The sequence below is a fragment of the Rutidosis leptorrhynchoides genome, chromosome 7, assembly GCF_046630445.1.
Source record: "Rutidosis leptorrhynchoides isolate AG116_Rl617_1_P2 chromosome 7, CSIRO_AGI_Rlap_v1, whole genome shotgun sequence".
Classification (NCBI taxonomy): domain Eukaryota; kingdom Viridiplantae; phylum Streptophyta; class Magnoliopsida; order Asterales; family Asteraceae; genus Rutidosis; species Rutidosis leptorrhynchoides.
The window spans coordinates 127,374,009-127,395,672 of NC_092339.1; the positions used below are offsets into that span (position 1 = coordinate 127,374,009).

A 21,664-nucleotide genomic window follows, 5' to 3' on the forward strand; every position below is an offset into this window, starting at 1 on the left:
TCAACTATTGTATATATAGAAAAGATATTATGTCCTTGTAGATAGCTCAGTTGGTTAGGAATGATAAGATCATGAGTTGTATATGTACGACACTTTGCCAGGAATGAAAATCAATCAAACATTGTTTACTTACAGTAAGTTACTAAATATGTGTGATGTTCTTTGGGACAGATTTGTGAATGACATAGGGAATGGAAAGAGTGCGTCAGTCTGGTTCGATGAATGGTCAAGTGTTGGTTCTTTGTTATCAGTTGTTAGATAACGAGACATAATCCAAGCGGGGTACTCTTTATCAGATTGGTGTTGCGAATATTATTCAAGATAGTGGTGTGTGGTATTGGCCGCCTGACTGGGTGGATCGTTTCTTAGTGCTATCGAATTTAGCATGTCCATTGTTATCGAATGAACCGTATATAGTGAAATGGAAGGATATTAATGGCATGAAAACTGAATTTTCGATAAAAACATGCTTGGGACTGTTTACGTCCAAGGGATCGACAAATACAGCGGTTTTTGGTAGTTTGGCACTCTCAATGTATCCCTAGACATGCATTCGTTCTATGGCTTCTTATGGGAGAAAGACTGAAGATGCAAGATAAAGTACAAGTTTGGGAAGTTCATCAACATGTTATTTCATGTTTGCTAAGCAATACAACCCCTGACTCCCACAACCACCTTTTCTTTTCGTGTACATTCTCTCCTAGGGTATGGACTTTAGTCTTACAACATTGTCAATTTCCGATAACCAGGGATTTTATGTTGCTACTGTGTCCGTTTGCTTCTCGAAATCTAGCGCGCATTGTGATCATAAAGTTACTATTTGCGGCTACAATATACTTTGGAAAGAGCGGAACAGACGTTTATTTAATAAGGGTGGGTGATCTCCTGAACAGGTTTATGAGAAGATCTATTCCACGGTTCGTCTAAAGGTAATGAGTTTCAAATGGAAGTCCTCAGCGAGTGCGATTCGGCTAAAATCGGATTGGAAAATTTCGTGAGGTTGTTTATGTTTGTGTTTGAGCTACACGCTCTAGTTTGCTTTTTCGGTTTATGTTAAAGCTTGTTTCTTTTGACAGGTCATAGAGCATGTCATATAATTCCGTGCTTATTGTATGCATTGTTAATATGAATATATTCACCGGGTGAACCCCTTTCACTAAAAAAAACTAAAACATAAGGAAAATCGTGGCAATTTTATGAAGCTTTATATGGGCGTTTTGTGTTTTTTATTCTCATCAGCAAAGTATAGTGCTTGATACTTACTAATAGTAAGTAACGAAGAATATCATATTCAAAAGAAGTTATTTTTCTTTTAAGGTATTATAATTATTCAAAAGAAGTTATTTTTCTTTGTAAGGTAGTATAATTATATCTTTTGTATATAAGAAATGTATTTTAGTTTTTTTAACATTCATAGTAGATCAATCCTTTTTTATTTTTTTAAAAGGCAATGTCTCAAGATGTACCACCTAAAAATTGAACATGTGTCTCCTTTAAAGATTTTCTAGCATCTAATCACTAAGCCATCTTTGAAGTTTCACAATAGATCAATTTACAAGCTACGTATTGTGAATGTATATAATGAATTCAATAAAAATGCTTTTTAATCGAACTCCAAGTGCTATGAGACTGTCCTGGGGTCTTATTTCGAATGTACTTCCCCCTCGTTATTTACGACGGTAATGATAATTTTATCAAATATATTGATAGATTTATCGAATTTGTGTATTTAATATCTGTGCCGTACAAACTAAATATGCTTCCAATATTAATATAGTGGCTCTATAATTTATTTTTCTTTTAATATATTATCACTTAATATTGAACCTTAAAGTAGAGTTGAGGAAATAAACTACTCCGTAAAATTTAGGTTAGTTATTTAGATAATCTTGTAGGGTCCTAATTCTCTTGATGTGAAAATGACCTCTCAACAATCCACATGATCTTCTCCAATTCTCACCAACCGTACGACCAAACCTATTCGAGTATCTTCCATTTGGCATAAAGTACGGCTTTAGACTAATATTTACATGGCTGACTTTAAATCACGGTCAGAGTTGAATCAATAGTACGATGATCGGAGGTCGTTTATATAACTGGAAAATCGAGTTTTCATTATTTTCCGTTCGAATGGTGTCACTTTTTATTCCTATCTTTTCGAGTTTGATTGTTTTTCGCTCAAACCGGTCTTCCCATTTAATCAATGACTTAATTAATCTTTTAATTCTTCTTACCTTATGAGCTTTCAGCAAAAGACATATTTCTTTATTCATTGACATAGATCCATGAAATAGACCTCCTTCTTGCACTTTTGTCGTTTTCTACCAATTTAAATAGTTCATTAAGTGAGCGTTTTGCGAGAAAAGAGAGGCTGACATCTTTACTTCACTTAGTATCCTAAGTTAGGAATAAGATCATAGCTTATGTCGTCACAAGCGATTCATAATCCAAGGCTCTAATCGGTGGAACTCGTGAACCACGCAAACTGGTTAGATGCGTAGGGCAGAGGGCTCGTAGCATCCCCCACCCCATTTCTTGATCCGACCTTTTCTTAGCTTCGGGAGACTTAGTCATATATGAAGCAAACGTGAGCGTTGCTTAAAGCTAAGATCAGTGACATTGCTTGATCGGCGGAGAGGAGGATCTCAAACTATAATTTGAAGAAGTATGTTATTTACGATTTTATTTTGTAATTATTCGTTTCCATGGCTGAGTTCAAGAGCTCGTAAGCCTAATTGTTGGAAGTTGGAACTCTTGGCTAATGCATCTATTGTAATTTATTTTCTAGCTACTTGTGAGAGTCAAAATTTTTTAAATATTAATCTGTTAAAAAAATCTAGTATCTCAACCATCCCAAAATTCCATTAATCCTTCCTAATCTTGTTATCCTTCATTAAACCCTCTAAAATTATGCTATGGTAGGCATTTACGAAAGTTAGTAAAATTTATCGTTAAAAAATCTAGTATCTTGACCATCCCAAATTTTCATTAATCCTTCTCAATCTTGTTAACTATGATAGGCATTGATAGTGTATCCTCCCGTCAAGACACACGAAGCTACGCTAACGAAGGTATTACGCCTAGCGATAATAGAAGACATAAGATTGGGTCACAAGAGCACATATGTCAAATACAAATCAAAGGCGGGATATCCTCGAAATCGAATAATGGCGCCCAAATGATAAAAGAAGAATGCTACCAAAGTAGAATCCCAATATTCAGAGTTGGTACGAAACCACTTCCGTTATACGAAGCTATAGTAACGAAGGGACGTATTGATGAAGGGATCATGGTTACCAATGGACAAGGACTTCTCATAAAGTCACAAGATCACCTATACTGAAGGAGAGAAGTAAGCGGGTTGACAAAATTCGCTTCCACTAGCATCCAAATGACAAAAGAGGAATGCTGCAGGATAGCTTTCTTGGACCAGCAGAGGTTGCAGTCAGCTGGAGGAAAAGTCCCCTTTGTCTCATCAGAGTTTGCCTCGAAGACTGAATCCACCTAGAAAGCTGGTGATAAAGCTATTGTCTCACCCTATATAAAGGGAACATGGTCTCTGGAGTAGGCATTCACTCTAAGTCATAATCACTCATATATAAACACTCTCAATGAGTTACCTTCGTATCTTGGTGACGTAAAGTACGATACCTCCGTACTACCTTCGGGGAATCGCCAACAAGCATACATCCATCATCATACCACGTTATATCACCCATTCAGCGATCAGATCTCAATATCCTTGTTCCACTAACAAGGAGTGCCAAGAATTATACAAACAATTGGCGCAATCCGTGGGACACCACTTCTACACTTACTTTGTTTGAGAAAAACACAAGATCATGGTGGAATCTGATCAACCACCACCCGGTTTCTCTCTACCATCTGAGGTAGATCAACCTGAAACCGGGACACGGACACCTATCACTCATGCTATGCTAATAACCACAAACCGTAGTGATTCTGAACCACCACCGCTAATCGATAAAACCTTCATACTCAACAACTACGATAACATACGCACCGTCATCAAGAAGTTACGAGAAGAAGGGCAGTTGCACAGTCGGCGAACACTGACGTATGACAGTAATGATGTCGACGAAGAAATAGAAATGGAGGCTAGGCCAGCAAGAAGTCTCCCTCTTACCAGCCAGCCCCAGATCTTACAACTGGCAGTCCCTCCGAATATTATTCTTCAGCCGATACCTTCACAACCGGCTCATTCAATGACCACCACCAGTGTCCTGTTGAGCCACTCAGGAGGACCAGTTGCACAGCAATATACCTTCGGGAGCCCTTTTCCCGTTGCTTCGCAAAACATACCTAACACCAGCACTGTCTTACCAACCACGGGAATCATTCCCCTGGTAACTCAGTCGAACGCTTTGTTGCCTCCAGGGTCGCAATTATGGAACGGAGGAAGTCCATGGGTTAGTTTGCCCTTCCAAGGTACATACATCGGAGGTACCCCCACAACGAACAACCTCCACCACGAAGCTAGCGGAAACGCTAGCGGATACTTAGACCAATCTTGGAAGAGTCAGAAAACTCCCTTTGTATCTTCAATACAAAACCACCCGCTACCCATCGGGATGAAGATACCTTCCCACTTGTATTACGAAGGAAAAGATGACCCTGATGATTTTATAAACATCTTCGAAGGTGCGGCTCGAATGTCAAGATGGGATACAGCTGTGGCTTGTCACGCGTTCTCATACGTGCTCAAAAGTGATGCACGGATCTGGTTTGACTCTTTAGCAAAGGATTCCATCTCCAGCTTCGAGGACCTTAAACGACTTTTTAGGTCGAAATTTTCCAGCAAAAGAAACACAAGAAGAATCACGTCGCTGCCCACAGTATCAAGCAAAAATATGGCGAAGCTTCGAGGGCTTTTCTCGTTCGGTATACGGATGAAACCCAGCAGATTCCAGGACTCCCCGAGTCACAAAGGATCTCGGGACTCTTATACGGTTGCAGGACCCGAGCATTGGTAGAGCATCTCAGTCGGGATCTCCCTGACACTTACGAAGCGTTGCTAGGCAAAGCACACGTTTGGTTAGATGCGAAAGACACCGCGAATAGCTTCGTATACAAATAAACTTAAGGCTTTAAGCGAAAGGAAAAACCAGGTCATCGTGAAGAGAAGTCCGGAAGAAGGAACGAGCGAAATAGGTTCTCCCCATATAGAAGGGAAAATACCCCTGGTATCCTCGGAACGCTGGTAAAGTCACCCAAAGAGATCCTAGCTACCGAAAAGGCCGCCCAAGCCTTCAAAGCTCCACCAAAGCTGAACAGCAAAGGAAAAATGAGAGACACAATTTTGTGACTTTCATAATGACTTCGGCCACGAAACGGACAACTGCATACAGTTAAGGCAAGCTATCGAAGAGGCAGTCAGATCTGGAAAATTAACACACTTAGTAAAAGGCATACGCAACCCGAAGATACCGAAACAAGAGCCCAGAACCGAAGAAAAGAAACCAAATACGGACAACGCCATACTAACGGTTGCAGAATGCTTCGCAGTTGAGAAGCAAAGAACCTACAAGAGGGGAAGAAAGAGCGGAGTAATAGATTGGGAAGATATCTCTTTCTCAGCACTTGATACAATCACTCCCTCCAACAGACCTGTTACAATCAATGGTCGAATCTTCGAAAGAGAGGTACACCGAGTTTACTTGGATGGTGGCAGTGCATGCGACATCATGTATGAACATTGCTTCGATCAGCTTAGCCCCGCCATTAAGGTTCGCCTGAACCCACCGAGGGTACTGCTAATTGGGTTCTTTGGAGAAAGATGCTGGTCAATCAGAGAAGTAGACCTCGATTTCACCATCGGAGAGCCACCATTGTCCAGGACCTGAAATGCTAGATTTTGTAATAGTTCGGGCCACTTCGCAGCACAACATACTGCTAGGAAGAGTAGCCATTATGAAAATGGGGATAATTGCATCTACCGTACATCAATTAGTGAAGTTTTACACACCCGAAGGGATTGGCACCCTAGCTTCAACCTACGATCGAGAGAAGGTAATTATGGCAATCAGGGAAACGGAGGAAAGACCAGGTGAATGTATCCTCGAAACCAGAGAAGAAGGTTCAAACGAAGAGAAAATCTCCATCAACCCTCTATTCCCCGAGCAACAAGTAGTTATCGGAAGATCGCTACCTTCGCAAGTAAAGAAAAAGCTTCGCAAGCTACTACAGGCCAATATCGACATCTTCGCTTGGGAATACGGACATATGACAGGTATTCCTCGAATGCTCAGCATCGACGGAACAACCTTTTCTACAGAACACAAGCTCAATGAATACAAGCACCTAGAGCCAATACATCAGAAGAAAAGAAACCTCGCTAATGAGAGAGATGAGGCTGCTTGCAAAGAGGTTAAAGAACTACTCCAGGCTGGCATAATCCGAGAAGCGAAATATCCCACCTGGGTTGCAAACCCCGTCATGGTGAAGAAATCTGACGGAGGGTGGGGAATGTGCGTCGATTTTACAAATATCAACAAAGCTTGCCCTAAGGATTGCTACCCCCTGTCGGAGATCGATTGGAAGGTGGAATCCCTAACCGGGTACAAGTACAAGTGTTTTCTTGAAGCCTACAAAGGCTACCATCAGATCCAAATGGCTGAAGAAGACGAGGAAAAGACATCGTTCTTCACAAGCAAGGGGATATATTGCTATAAGAAAATGCCCTTCTGATTGAAGAACACCAGAGCCACCTACCAAAGGCTGGTGGACAAAGTCTTTCGTAAGCAACTAGGGAGAAACTTGGAGGCTTATGTTGATGACATGGTGATCAAGAGCCCTGAAGAAAGCACTTTGCTTAAAGACATTCAAGAAACCTTCGACACCCTTCGGTCAATCAACATGAAGCTAAACCCCAAGAAGTGCTCATTCGAGGTTGAGGATGGAAGGTTATTAGGGTATTATATCACTAAGAAAGGAATTTTAGCAAATCCAGAGAAAGTAGACAAGCTCCAACAACTCAAAACCCCAACCACGGTCAAAGAGATGCAGAGTTTAAATGGGAAGCTAGCATCATTAAGTCGTTTTCTGTCCAAGGGGGCTGAGAAGCAATTGCCTTTCCTCAAAGTTTTAAAAGGATGCTTGGGAGCAAAGAAAATATCATGGACCGAAGAGGCTGAAAAAGCCTTCGTTGATATGAAGGCACACATAGCTAATATGTCAACCCTGACGTCGCCAAAGATAGGAGAGACGTTATATCTCTACCTAGCGACGTCCAAGAAATGCATCAGTGCGGTGTTAGTAGCAGAACGTGAAAGGGTACAGGTCCCAATATATTTCGTAAGCCGAGTCCTGCAAGGTGCAGAAGTCAACTACCCAGAGCTCGAAAAGCTCACGCTTGCCCTGGTTCACACTGCGAGGAAACTACGAAGGTATTTCCAAGCTCATCCTATCATTGTGTTAACTAACAAGCAAATTAGACAGGTCCTTATGAAGCTAGAAAAGTCGGGCAGAATGGCCAAGTGGGCAATAGAGCTCGGGGAACATGACATCGATTTCTAAGCTAGCCATTCAATCAAAGCCCAAGTGCTAGTAGACTTCATGGCAGAAACAACGGAGACAGACGAAGAAAATAACTCCACCTTCGCACAAATTATCACTCCGACTATTGAAACGAAGGAATGGAAATTGTTCACTGATGGAGCCTCTAGCTCTGATGGTTCGGGGTTAGGACTTATGCTAATCAACCCAGAGGGACAAGAGTTTACTTACGCGCTTCATTTCTAGTTCAACACAACTAACAACGAAGCAGAATACGAAGCTCTGCTCGCCGGGCTCAGAATAGCGAAGGAGATGAAAATTGAGCATTTGCAAGCCTTCGTAGACTCACAACTCGTTGCTAACCAAGTCCTAGTTATATTCGAAGCAAGATAACCAACCATACAACTCTATCTGTCAAAGGTCAGGGAACTAGTAGAAAGCTTCAGAAGCTTCACAATAGAACATGTGAGAAGAAGTCGGAATAAGAGAGCAGATGCTCTGAGCAAATTAGCTTCTATCACCTTCGCACAGCTGGCGAAGGAAGTGTTGGTCGAAGTGTTGGAAAAACGGTCCATCGAAGCTCAGGAAGTCCTCGACTTAATCACCGAAGAAGAAAACACATGGATGAAGCCATTAAGGGAATATTTGGAGCTCGGAATCTTACCCGAGGATAAAAAAGAAGCAAGAAAGATCCGGATCAAGCACCGTCATACAAGATAATGAACGGAGCCTTGTACAGGAAATCTTTCCTCACCCCGTGGCTTCGATGTGTCGGACCAAACCAAGCTTCGATGATCATCAGAGAAATGCACGAAGGCATCTGTGGACTTCACTCTGGACCAAGGTCGATAGTGGCAAAAATACTAAGGATGGGGTATTACTGGTGAACCATGCACGAAAATACGATCACGCTCTTACGAACCTGTGAGCCATGTCAGATCCACGCTAAAGTTCAAAAACAGCCAAAGCAAGATATGATATCGGTGTTATTAAAATGGCCTTTCTCAAAGTGGGGCATAGATCCAGTAGGTCCACTCACCGAAGCACCAGGAGGCTACAAATAGTTGGTGGTTGCGATAGACTACTTCACAAAGTGGACGGAAGCAAAACCGTTAAGCACCACGACAGGGAAACATATAGAAAAGTTCGTTTGGGAACACATCGTGTGTCGGTTTGGGATACCCCAATAAATCATTTCGGATAATGGGAAACAATTTGCTGAAGGTATCTTCCTGGGGTTCTGCGAAAAACTACAGATAAAGCAAACCCTTACCTCCGTTTACCACCCACAAGGGAACGGACAGGTTGAAGTAACCAACAGGGATATCTTAAAAGGTCTCGAGAAACGATTGGGTAAATGCCACCAAGGATGGATGGAAGAACTCCCCCTGGTCCTATGGGCTCACCGAACCACACCCAAAAGGAGTAACGGAGAAACCCCTTATAGTTTGGTTTATGGAACTGAGGCGGTATTACCCGCGGAGATACAGGTATTAACCAACAGGACCGTAAACCTTGAAGAAAACGAGGAGAATCTCCGTCTCAATCTTGACCTCATGGAGGAAAGAAGGGAGACTGCGTTAATTCAGGAAGCAGCATACAAGAAAACGATTGAAAAGTATTACAACAAGAGAGTCAAACTGTCAGTATACAAGGTCGGAGATTATGTCCTAAGGCTCAATAGCACCAGCAAAGTGGAATATGAAGGAAAGATGGGCCCAACCTGGGAAGGTCCGTACATAATCTCCGAAGCTTTTGGGAACGGTTCATACAAACTCGAAACGACGGAAGGGAAACAGATCCCCAGAACCTGGAACGGGGTAAACCTTCGAAAGTTTTATTTCTAGATTTCTAGTTGTATGTAAGTAGGAAAATTCATAATGGGTAGTTGAAACTTATACGCTTCCTACCACGAGAAATTTGAATGAAATCCTACTATCTTTTGGAAACATCAATTTTAAGTGTTGTAATACTTACCTAACTCTAGCAATAAGCAAGAGGTAACCCAAGAGGTATACCGAAGCTATTACAAAGTATTCCCAAGAGGAATACTTACCAAACTCTAGCAATAAGCAAGAGGTAACCCAAGAGGTATACCGAAGCTATTGCAAAGTATTCCCAAGAGGAATACTTACCAAACTCTAGCAATAAGCAAGAGGTAACCTAAGAGGTATACCGAAGCTATTGCAAAGTATTCCCAAGAGGAATACTTACCAAACTCTAGCAATAAGCAAGAGGTAACCCGAGAGGTATACATAAGCTATTGCAAAGTATTCCCAAGAGGAATACTTACCAAACTATAGCAATAAGCAAGAGGTAACCCAAGAGGTATACCGAAGCTATTGCAAAGTATTCCCAAGAGGAATACTTACCAAACTCTAGCAAAAAGCAAGAGGTAACCCGAGAGGTATACCGAAGTTATTGCAAAGTATTCCCAAGAGGAATACTTGCCAAACTCTATCAATGAGCAAAGGTAACCCGAGAGGTATACTGAAGCTATTGCAAAGTATCCCCAAGGGAAACAACTGTCAAACTTAAGCAATATACAAAAGGGCATAGTCTACATGGAAACAATGCATATGTTTGAATGCTAAAAGGTTACACTTAGATAGCCAAGATGAAATTAAATGAAGCAACCTGCTTACAAGATAAGTAGAGTAGTAATAGACAAACGGGTATGACAACCCACAAAATACCAAACACAAATTGTTTATAGGCAACAGAGCCCCAAATCAGCAGGCACGCAGGCCTGATAAAAGTACGTTAAACATAAAGTAATTAGCATACAGGTCATCACATCAAAAGAGGATCATAACACAACAAACCATAAAGATCATTGATCTGCAACCAAGGCGAGGAGCTCCACAGGCTTAGAATCAGAATGAGCAGCAACAGAGGCGACATAATTAAGCTCAGCATCGGCAAAGCGAGCACACGCAGCATCAACAAGGTCTGAAGCCTGATCAGTATACTCTGGATAACTGCTAAGCTCAAGCTTGCCTTTGCTGGGATAACTCGACCAACAATTTACACCTCTTCTCAAGTTTGCTAGCAAGAACAACATCACCAACAAACGTGCTCAATTCTTTGTTGCGAATAACCTGCCTGCAGACATGTGGAATGACCTGGAAAATCACATCAGAATAATCTGTTTTCAAACCATCAAACCTCTTCTTCTGATCCGCCAACACCTTCGCTTCCTGACGAAGAACCTTATTCTCTTCTTCCAAGTCAGCTATTCTCTTCTCATCCAGCTTCTGTTTCTCCTGCAGGCTCAGAATCTCACTCTTGGCCGACTTCACATCCTCCTCCCAAGATGTATTCAACAACAATTGTTCCTGTAGCTTCCTCACAGACTCTTTGGAAGATGCATTAACAATCCTAAGCTCTTCAACCTCCCTCTCTAGACATACAACATCGCCAGATTTCTGCTTCAAACAAGATAGGACGAGGTGATTATAAATAGCAGAACGATAGCAATTAGCGGTATAAACATCAATGAGTTTGGAGGTATCTACAAAAGCATCTTCGAATACAGAAGGAATCATCTCATCGAACAAATCGAAACAAGCTTCTAAAGAAGGGATAGCAGGAGTATCACCTACACGGGCACATAAATTTGCTCAAGCAAGAAGCACAATTAATATAAGAAACACTAACAAATAAAAAGCATACCCAAGGGAACGTTGTCACCGGAACCTTCAATTTGAGCTTCATCATCAGTATCTTCATCATGGAGAGCAAACTTAGCCTTCTTCAAGGAGGAACCAGAAATAACCTCCTTCATTTTCCTGGCAGCCTTCTGGCGCCTAGAGGGCCTAACATGAATGCTCTTAGATACGTCAGGCTCAGCATCAACATCAATAGGTTCGTGCTCTGAGGCAACCTTGGCGCTGGGTTGAACCTTGGGGGCACTTGACTCAGCCACTTTCTCCGGTTTGCTATCCACCTCCATAAAACCAGAACAGGAGGGAGAACCAAGCTCCTTAACCACAGTACTAGCACTGACGACTTCAGTCATCTGTTTCACCCCAAAAGATTTGATAACGTTTCGCAAAAACATCTCTGCAATAGCGAGCAAAGTCAGAAAAAATTAACACAAGAAAGTATAAAAAAGAATAAAACCTAAGACATACAAAACCTACCCCTTTCCCCACAAAAGTACACAGGGATAGCTTCGCCTTTCTCCCAGGAAGGTGCCATGCCGAGCTTAAAAAGAAGGGAATCCGGAAGAGTTGAAGGAATTATAGGATGACAACAAATCCTACCGTAGAGAGGATCATTCTTAGCATCCTCAGGGATAGGATCACTATATTGCTTAAGAACGATGGCCCATCTGATGTCAACGGCATTAGGAAATTTGACTAGAAAGAAAAAAGATTTCTTGATATAAACAAAGGAATTCTTCCAATTCCTTACATCAGGAATAGAAGAAGCAAAGCACATTGGCGTATCAATCACACTACCCCTCTTTTTACGGCGCTTGGCAATGGTAACCCAATTCCCAGCGTCACCAGTTTGAAAGACACAGCGAAACAAGTCAACTGAGGGTTGACCGCCATAAGCTTTGCACATATACTCAAAAGCCAAGATCTTTTTAATGGCGAGAGGGTTGACAATCGAAACATGGACTTTGAAGTAATCAAGAACACTAAGAAAAAATGATGAAATGGGAATCCTAAGGTTGCACTCTGTAAATGATTGTGTGTACATTCTGACGTAATTCGTCGGAAAATATAGCAAAAACTTACCAGATTCCGACAAAATTATGTCATCTCCTTTGAGACCTAGGGTTTTACAGAGGCGTTCATAACGCTCAGGGGTCACGGCACTAGAGATCGATTGAAGCCCTACTTTAGCCATAATAAAATAACAAAAAAGACAGCAAGATGGGAGCAATACCTTTTTTGAGAAATAGGGAAGATGATCGGATGATGAAGAGAATAGCAAAAGAAAAAGGAAAGAAAAAATGAAAGAGAAAATCAAAGATTAACTCTTTATTACCATCAAGCAGCTACCGTCCCATCAGTTACAGACTTACTTTAGTAACTGCACCGGAAAATTATCATTTCACCCTTCAACCCTATTTAAACAAAAAATAATTAGTAGGGGCAGAAAGGTAATCGCACCCGGGTAAATAATTGTTAGGATCAGAGACGTCAAATCAAGTAATTATGTGGCAGATTGAGTTTAATTCAACATAGCTTGGTTAAAAAGCTTCGTAAAATTAAACTGGGGGGCTTGATAGTGTATCCTCCCGTCAAGACACACGAAGCTACGCTAACGAAGGTATCACGCCTAGCGATGATAGAAGACATAAGATTGGGTCACAAGAGCACATATGTCAAATACAAATTAAAGGCGGGATATCCTCGAAATCGAATAATGGTGCCCAAATGTAAAAGAAGAATGCTACCAAAGTAGAATCCCAATATTCAGAGTTGGTACGAAACCACTTCCATTATACGAAGCTATAGTAACGAAGGGACGTATTGACTAAGGGATCACGGTTACCAATGGACAAGGACTTCTCCTAAAGTCACAAGATCACCTAGACTGAAGGAGAGAAGTAAGCGGGTTGACCAAACTCGCTTCCACTAGCATCCAAATGACAAAAGAGGAATGATGCAGGATAGCTTTCTTGGACTAGCAGAGGTTACAGTCAGCTGGAGGGAAAGTCCCCTTTGTCTCATTAGAGGTTGCCTCGAAGACTGAATCCACCTAGAAAGCTGGTGATAAAGCTATTGCCTCACCCTATATAAAGGGAACATGGTCTCTGGAGTAGGCATTCACTCTAAGTCATAATCACTCATATATAAACACTCTCAATGAGTTACCTTCGTATCTTGGTGGCGTAAAGTACGATACCTCCGTACTACCTTCGGGGAATCACCAACAAGCATACATCCATCATCATACCACGTTATATCACTCATTCAACGATCAGATCTCAATATCCTTGTTCCACTAACAAGGAGTGCCAAGAATTGTACAAACGGGCATTTCGATAAATTAGTAAAATTTATCGTTATACATTATAATAATAGTGATATATGATAGGAGTAGTTAAAAATAAACTGTTCAGAATATACCAATTGTAATGGTAACATCTTCTTATGCGATGATATTGTAATTCGATTGTGAAAAGTGTTCCATAACACAACGCTATGCTAAATATCATGACGTTTCATGACTCCAAGCTAGATCCATTATTTATTTTCTTTTTAAGGAAAAAAAAGTTATGACAATAATTATTGTTAGGAATGATTAAGTGAGCCCTAACAAGACTTGATAATACAAGGTTACCAAACTCACTGAAAATAAACGGATTAAATGTGATTCACACGGAGAAACTAACAAAAATGTAATAAACACGAGAATTTAACGAGATTATATGTAATCAAACTTGATTACTTTAATATTTGACCAACCAAGGAGTATTCTTTTATTAATTTTTGTAGATATAATTTACAAATTACATATGGGGGTATTTATAGCATAAAACGAGTTGGAATCGCGATGCAACAAGGAATCCTAAACCGAACCAAACACCAGTCGAAAGTATTTTCGTGGTCGCAATGTGAATATCACGGTAGAGTTTCGCGCTAAATCAACAACTTATCTTCTGCCTTAATTTCGCCCCGGCGAAATTATGAGCCGGTCACAAATTTCATGACCTAGTAACATTCGCTCTTCTGATTTAACTCAATTCGCACTCAACAATATCCCAATCGAAGAGATGTTAAACGACACCAATCTTCAACCTGTTTTTCATCCCACAACAACATCCCGACCCGCTAATTACACATCCTTTTGATACCGTCGGATTTGCACCCGAATCACGCCGCACTTCACCCGTTAAACCTACGAGCAAGTGAAGTCTTCCGACACAAAAAATACGTCTGAGCTATAAGTCGATCTTATGTTACTAGCTTAGGACCAATCTTCTTAGTTTAGGAGATAACAGGTCATTTGAGCTAAACAAATGCATTTACCCCTATTGCCCAAGCAATCCACCCGTACACAATATCATCCACCTAATTTACCTTTCCAATGAACAATAAACCCGCTAATGAAACGAACACATGGACATTACCGACTAAGACCTTGCACGAGAACGCAATCGAACACTTAATTGCCAACCTTACCGGCTTTGCTTTCACCGTTGGAACACCAACCACATATGTGCACACGAATTTTGACAAACCCGATTTTTCACCCCGAGCCAACACACATTTATTTGATTTATCATTAACCGTGACTCTTAGAAAAACCTCTTGTTCATCTTCCTCGGTTGATCGCAACAAAGTTGCCATTAAAGAAGATCCACATAAAGTAACTAAGACTCCAATATACCCAATTTGACCCGAATCTTCAGTAGTTTTGACTTCCCTTAAGCACCCACTCAAACAATATCGCGCAACAATACCTGAAAACATTAGCACGCTAGGACTTTTAGCACCTACAAAACCACCTAGTCAGTCCTGCGAAGGAACATCAAGATATACATGGTACCCATTTTATACCCGCGAGCAATAAAATAATCTCCTTTAAACGCTATCCACCTTTGATCTTCAAATAGAACATGACACCTATTGACTGTCATCATTAAATTGCACGATCGAGATTAACCATCTCGTTAGCTTAAGGATGAACCTCACGTTCCTCAAGATCTAAGCATAATTCAAGTGTCTAACCATGAGATCACCAATACCCACAACATCAAGAGTACTCTAATTCACAACACGAATACTACCGGAATAGCCCTTAAAATTCAACATCTCATTCATGTACGGGGTAACATGATACGAGGCACCCGAATCTAAATCCTAAGATTCATCAAGAACCTCCTCTTGGCACATCAACACATCTTTGATCACCGTAGTAACCGCGCTTTCACCCGTCTTAAGACTCGGGCACTTCGACTTATAGCAACCAACTTGTTGACAATTTCAACACACCACGTTCTTACTCTTTGATGGACTCCTTGACCTAGCTCTTCCCCGAATAACACTTAGAACTGAGCCCGAAATCCAGTTTGGATCTTTCCTTCGAATACATTTACTAAAAATTAAATCACGGATTCCTTCAAAAGTGAGCTTATTAGTAGTTCCGGATGAACCACTAACCGCCGTCACACTACCAGCCCAACTATCGAGTAATGAAGATAGCATATACAAAACCTCAAGCTCATCATCGAATTTAATATCAACCGATTTCAACCGAGTCAAAATCGAATTAAACTCATTAGCATGATCCGCCTCCGAGGAACATCCATCATCCTAGCTTTTACAAATTACGAAATCAAGTAAACTTTATTCATAGCGGATGACTTTTCATACATGTTGGATGACCCCGCAATCAATCCCGCAGTTTTGGTTTCACCCACAATGTTGTAGGCAACGTTCTTAGTAGAGAAAGTCGAACGACCCCTATGGTCTGCCTATCCAAAAAGTCACATTCGCCTTGCCCCATCTTTTCCGGTTTAACACATATTAAAGGTTTGTACAGCTTCTTTTGATAGAGAAGGTCTTCAATTTGCATGCTCAAAAGCTAAATCAGGTCCATCAAACCGATCAGTCTTCACATTACTCTTATCCACCATTGTTCTCGCAAACACGTGAGCCTAAGTTCCAATACCACTTGTGTAACACCCAGCTTAACATGACTACAATATTGTCCGCTTTGCCCGCAAGCGCACGACTTTTTCTTGGCGACCACACACGAGGCGCACTTTATCAGGAGGTCACTGATATTGCTCATGTACACTACGTTTCTCACATAATATCTACTTCATTTCACTCGGTTTTTATGTCCATTGTGCCTTAAAAGTGAAGAAATTGGGATTAGTCATGTTCTGAGTGCTACTGCAGTTTTGGTTATGAATTTGGTATAACTTGACCAAAGTGTATGGAAATGATCAAGAAAACTTCAAAGTGCTGGAAATGGCCTAAGAACGACGTTCCTGTTATCCAGAACGGCATTTTACTCGCAAGAACGGAGTTCCAATTCATGGAACGATGTTCCACCTGGAGAAAAAGGGCGTTCCAAGCCAAGAACGACGTCCCATTATAAAGGAAATGGAAACAGAACATTTAAGCATTTAGAGGCCGAATTGGGAAAGGCGTTCCTATTATTCAGAATGGCGTTCCATCTGAACGGGCTTAAAAACGACGTTCCTGACAAAGGAACGACGTTCCTGAGGAAATTCTGGGCAGTTTTGTGAAGAGGTATAAATAGAATAAGATGAGGGTTTTTCTCATAACATCACATAACACATCATTGAGTAGCCGGTGGCTGAGGTAATTAGGGTTTGGTAGCTAGATAATTAAGGTTTTCATTAAGTTTCCATCAATTTTCAACATCTACATCAAGGATTGAAGATTTGCTCAAGATCTAGGGCTTGTTCTTCATCATCTTCATCTTCTTCATTAAGCTCAAAGTTTTAATTTCTTATTTTGGTACAATATTATCTTTATTATTGCTTAATGATGTTTGAATCCACTTTTGTTACTTGTATTGTGATTGTTCTAGCCATGCTTGGCTAGATTTTGGTATGTACACTAGATTATGAAGCATGTAAGCTAGGGATTGTTCTTATTTATGTTTATGATTGTGTTTGGATGAATCTATGAGTTGATGATTGCGATTTGTTGTTAGAATTATCTAAGAGATCCTTTGCTATCTTTGTTTTGGGCTTTACTTTGATTATATAAGTTTTGTAGCTTCTCTTAGGAATTTGATTAGTGAAGCAACTTGTACTTCAACACTCAGGTGATCTAGACAATCAAATTGGGGATTTCAAGGGATTGGGTTCTTGGTTTGGATTGGTTTTCAATTGGTCCTTAGTCAAAATAGTGGAGTTTGGTTTTTTTTAAGGGATTTTGATTACCAAAGGGTTTTAGGGGACTTTAACGTAAGTTAAGTGCAAATTGCATTCACATGATTCAACTAGATCAATTGATATAAGCTTATGAGAATTTGCAAGTATTGATTTGATCATTAGAACATCTAATAGGGATATTAGAACATATAAGTTTGAACACGATTAGATATTAAGAAGAAAAAAATGAACAATCTGAATTCTTCAAGTGAAATAGTCAAGTGTGCATGCTTTTATTATTGATATTTACTTAATCATTTCTAGTTGTTAGTTAAGTTTATATTTGTTTTCTTAAAACGTTTTAAAATACAAAACCCCTCAACCAAACAAACCTTATGATGATTATGAGTTTTCATCGATTCAACTAGCAATTACTGCTCTCTTGGGACGAATTTTAAACGGAAAACTTACTAATTACAACTACCGAGTCATTGTTTCTCGAGAGTTTGTTGATAGAAAAGTCCACGTTTAATTAAATTATAAATCTAAAAGAGATCAAGTAAGCATATTTGTAATAAATTCATCAAATGTTTTGGTGCCGCTGCCGGGAAATGGTTAGCTAGTTGTATCTTTGAGTTAAGCTTTTAATTGTTCGATCCTTTTGTAAGGATTTATCCTTACAAAAGTTACTTTTCTTGTTTTTATTATATTATTATGTTTGGAGAAGCCCGTTTTTGTTTGTGTTGTGATCAAAGGTTAGGTACTACGGTGTATGAAAAGAAGATCCCAAAAGGATCAAGAGTTTGAACATCCGTTTTCCGATCCGGAGAGGCACGTTCACGGTGTTTATAAGCGAAGGGAAGAAAGGGTTTTAAGAAAGAATTTTGAAGTATTACCATTTTGTATTGAAGAAATGGACGCTGTTAATCCACAATCCGGAGGTAATCCATTTGGTCATGGTGATCCCAATAACCCACCACCCATTAATCAAGAACAACAAATAGATCTAAATGATACACCTATGTGGGATGCAAGGTTGGTACACCTATGGTGGTGCCTCCGGCTATTACTAAGCCGCCCATCAGGGCCGATCATTGAAAAGTTGAAGGAAATTTCTGCACTATGTTAAGGATGTTCAACTTTACGGTTTAATGGAGGATAATCCTTTTGAGCACCTTCAATTGTTCAATGACATTTGTGATCTCTACAAGCATAGAAACGTTGTTAAGGGCATTATCCTTTTCTCTTCAAGGCGATGCCAAGATTTGGCTAAGAAATCTACCTTCCGATTCAATTCAAACTTTTCAAGATTTAATTGATTCTTTCCTCAATCATTTCTTTCCACCATCGAAGGCGGAGAGACTTAAAATGGAGATCAATGCATTTACTCAATGGAGTGACGAATCATTATATGACGCATGGATTCGTTTTAAGAAGATGTTGAGGGCGTGTCCATCACATGGTTTAACAAAGAGGGAGTATATCAATATTCTCTATCGGGGTACGAATGATAGAACGAGTCAAATTCTTGATTCCTCCGCGGAAGGTGTGTTCATGTATAAGTCACCAAATGCGACCAAGAAGTTACTAGAAGACATATCGATTCACACTTATGAATGGAATCCCTCACCTAGGGATATCCCAAGAAAGAGTATAGCTCAAATGGAAAGTGAAACGGTCAAGTTACACTTTCTAGCTTAACCAACCAATTTCAATCGTATGGTAAGGAGTTGAAGAAGCTACAACCATCTATTGGTGCGATGCAAGTCGGATGTGAAAGGTGTGATGGACCTCACCTTACAAAGAATTGTCCATAAATCAACCAATGCAATCAACTTGATTTTGACGATATCCCAATGAATTCGGGTGCTCATGTTAACTTTGTAGGTAACCAAAACTACTAAAGGGCTGGTTCATCAACCCAAGGCAACAACTCTTTCCAAGGAAACCAAGGCCACTTCAACCAAAACCAAACACAAGCCTCTTTTAACACCCAAAGTAACCCACCACCCGGATTCCAATTCCAAAACAGAAGCCAAGGCTACAACCCAAACTACAACCAAAACTGGAGCAACAACAACCAAACACACAATCAACAATCATACAACAACCAACCCTGTAACAATCAAAGTAATCAAGGCTGATATTGGCTAAAAAGTCACGTTTTCACCCCTGTATTAAGGCCTAAATACAAGAAAGATTCAAACTTTGTCAGCAAAATACCCACTTCGTCGGTTAGAATTGAAGAACAAGTAATTACGAGGACGGTGCAAAAAGAATCAAGAGAATCGGAGCTAAAACGAAGATTCTAGAGCGAAAACGGTGAAAGACAATAAATTAAGTTACGATCCAGGGAATCAGCAAGCCAAACGGCTTGCCAAACGGGCTGCCAAACGGCCTGTCAGTGTGGCAAACGGCCTGCCAATCACCCAGATCAAACGGACTCGTTAAACGGCTTGCCTTAGCAAACGGGCCCTGCAAACAGCTTGCCAAACGACCTGCCAAACTGCCTGCCAGCCGTTTGCAGGCAAATTTTGTGCTTATTTAAAGGGTCTTTGTCATTCATTCCAACACACTTCAATTCACTTCTTTCTCTCTCTTGTACAATATTAGACATACCCTCAAGGCCTTCGACTTCGTGTGGGAAACCTAGTACCCGGAGAAGAACGCCGAAGATTGTATTAGGAGCGGTCTGGAGTCTTGAAGTTGTCACTTTTGTATTCGGAACTCATTTAATCTACTCGTACTTCTATCCCTTATCTTTATATAATCATTATGTTCTGTGATATTGTTGCCATGATTAGGGAGTAGTTATCTTTAGTGTATGCTATGATGCAAGCAGTTATAATGCCGAAATAATATTATGGTTTGTGTATGCTGTTGAAATGCTTTCCAATTATGCTTTAAACTCAATTACTTTTCCAACTAATAGAACGTAGTTATTGGCTCTGTTATTGGGAAGTCGTGAACCCCGATTCATAGTACACTATCGGTGTCACTCCTTGGTAAGAGAAGTCTATCGGATACAACGTAAGATCGACTGAGGCACACCGATTATAGTAAGTCTATCAAGCTTTGGATTCCGACTGAGGACTCTTTCGTAATGAAACATCTAACTAGACCCTTAGTACATTATCGGTCCCAGACCATGCTAGTGTAGTCACCAAGCATATAAACTTCGTACGTGCACGCTAAAGCACAACGGTTGTTGTAAGCTGTACCTCTGCTAAGTAAGGCCATGGAACCCGGTCAGTGTTGATTAGTACACTGCACCATAACGCGGTGTCAAGCATTGCACCCCGCTTGAGGGATTCTTAGTTAATTAAGGAACTGTTTGTTTAGACACATAAAGGATTGGACCGTTATGATAACTGAACGTGTTCATGGAAGTCATCTTGACTTGGCCATGGTGTTCTTTGTGGTTAAACTCTTTTTAAGGGCCTAACTATCTTTTAAAACCAATCATTAACGAAAGCATTGAAACACATCACGTCTCTCGGATATGGTAAACCATGTATTCTATTATGCTTAAGAAATTTTAGACTATTGTGGAATGTTAATACGTCACCCAACTGAGTCGCTCAATTGGATGAGCCGTCTGAACGTGTATGCCTGTAGTCAGACTGCACGGGCATCGGGGGTAAGGGACGTTGCTGTCTATTCAGAATCTTCAAGCCTAACGCAGTACCCAGTGACATGTCTTATGACAGGGGCGTTTAGGACCAGTGTAATGAATACAAGGCCTCTGCCTATTCATGAGCCAGTATTCTATAATCTAGGTAGAATAACTAATGAAATCATAGTATGCACTCACTTTAACCTTATCTGAATTATGAATTTTATCGCATTTACTTTATCTGTCTTATAAATTAGAAAATCCCAAAATTAAGTAATCACTACTCCTTCATAACTATCTTAGGTTTAAATATAGGTTCGATTCTACTGATATCTCAAAATACGACTATAGGTCATACTTCCCTTACTCATACTAAGAAGTAGTACAATTTAGGCCACGCTAAATATAAATTTAAAAAAGTACCACCCCCTTGGTGGTTGATTATGGCACGTTGCGGCCCGACGACACCGCACAAATAAAACCGTCCGTTTTGGCCTTATCAAGGGGGAGTATAGTTTTTGGCGCCGCTGCCAGGGAACTGATATCAGGCAATACTGCTATCTACCAAACTTATTCACAAGCATTTAGTGGTGTCTAAGAAAGACAATTATACACGGACTTGGTTGTTGGATTTTCCGTACAGTCTCCAATTATATTGGGACCAAAAGGATCCTGCCTCTCCGTAGTCGGCTTGGCCACTTGGTTTGTTG

At 40.5% G+C, this 21,664-nt stretch overlaps 1 non-coding gene across 1 annotated transcript; it reads right to left on the bottom strand.

Annotated features, from left to right (window-relative positions):
* Nucleotides 1-18,697: 18,697 nt before the first annotated feature.
* LOC139860969 (small nucleolar RNA R71) lies at nucleotides 18,698-18,804 on the bottom strand. The gene has a single exon (XR_011763593.1). It is a non-coding gene; the product is annotated as a small nucleolar RNA R71 (small nucleolar RNA).
* Between the last annotated feature and the right edge of the window lie 2,860 nt (nucleotides 18,805-21,664).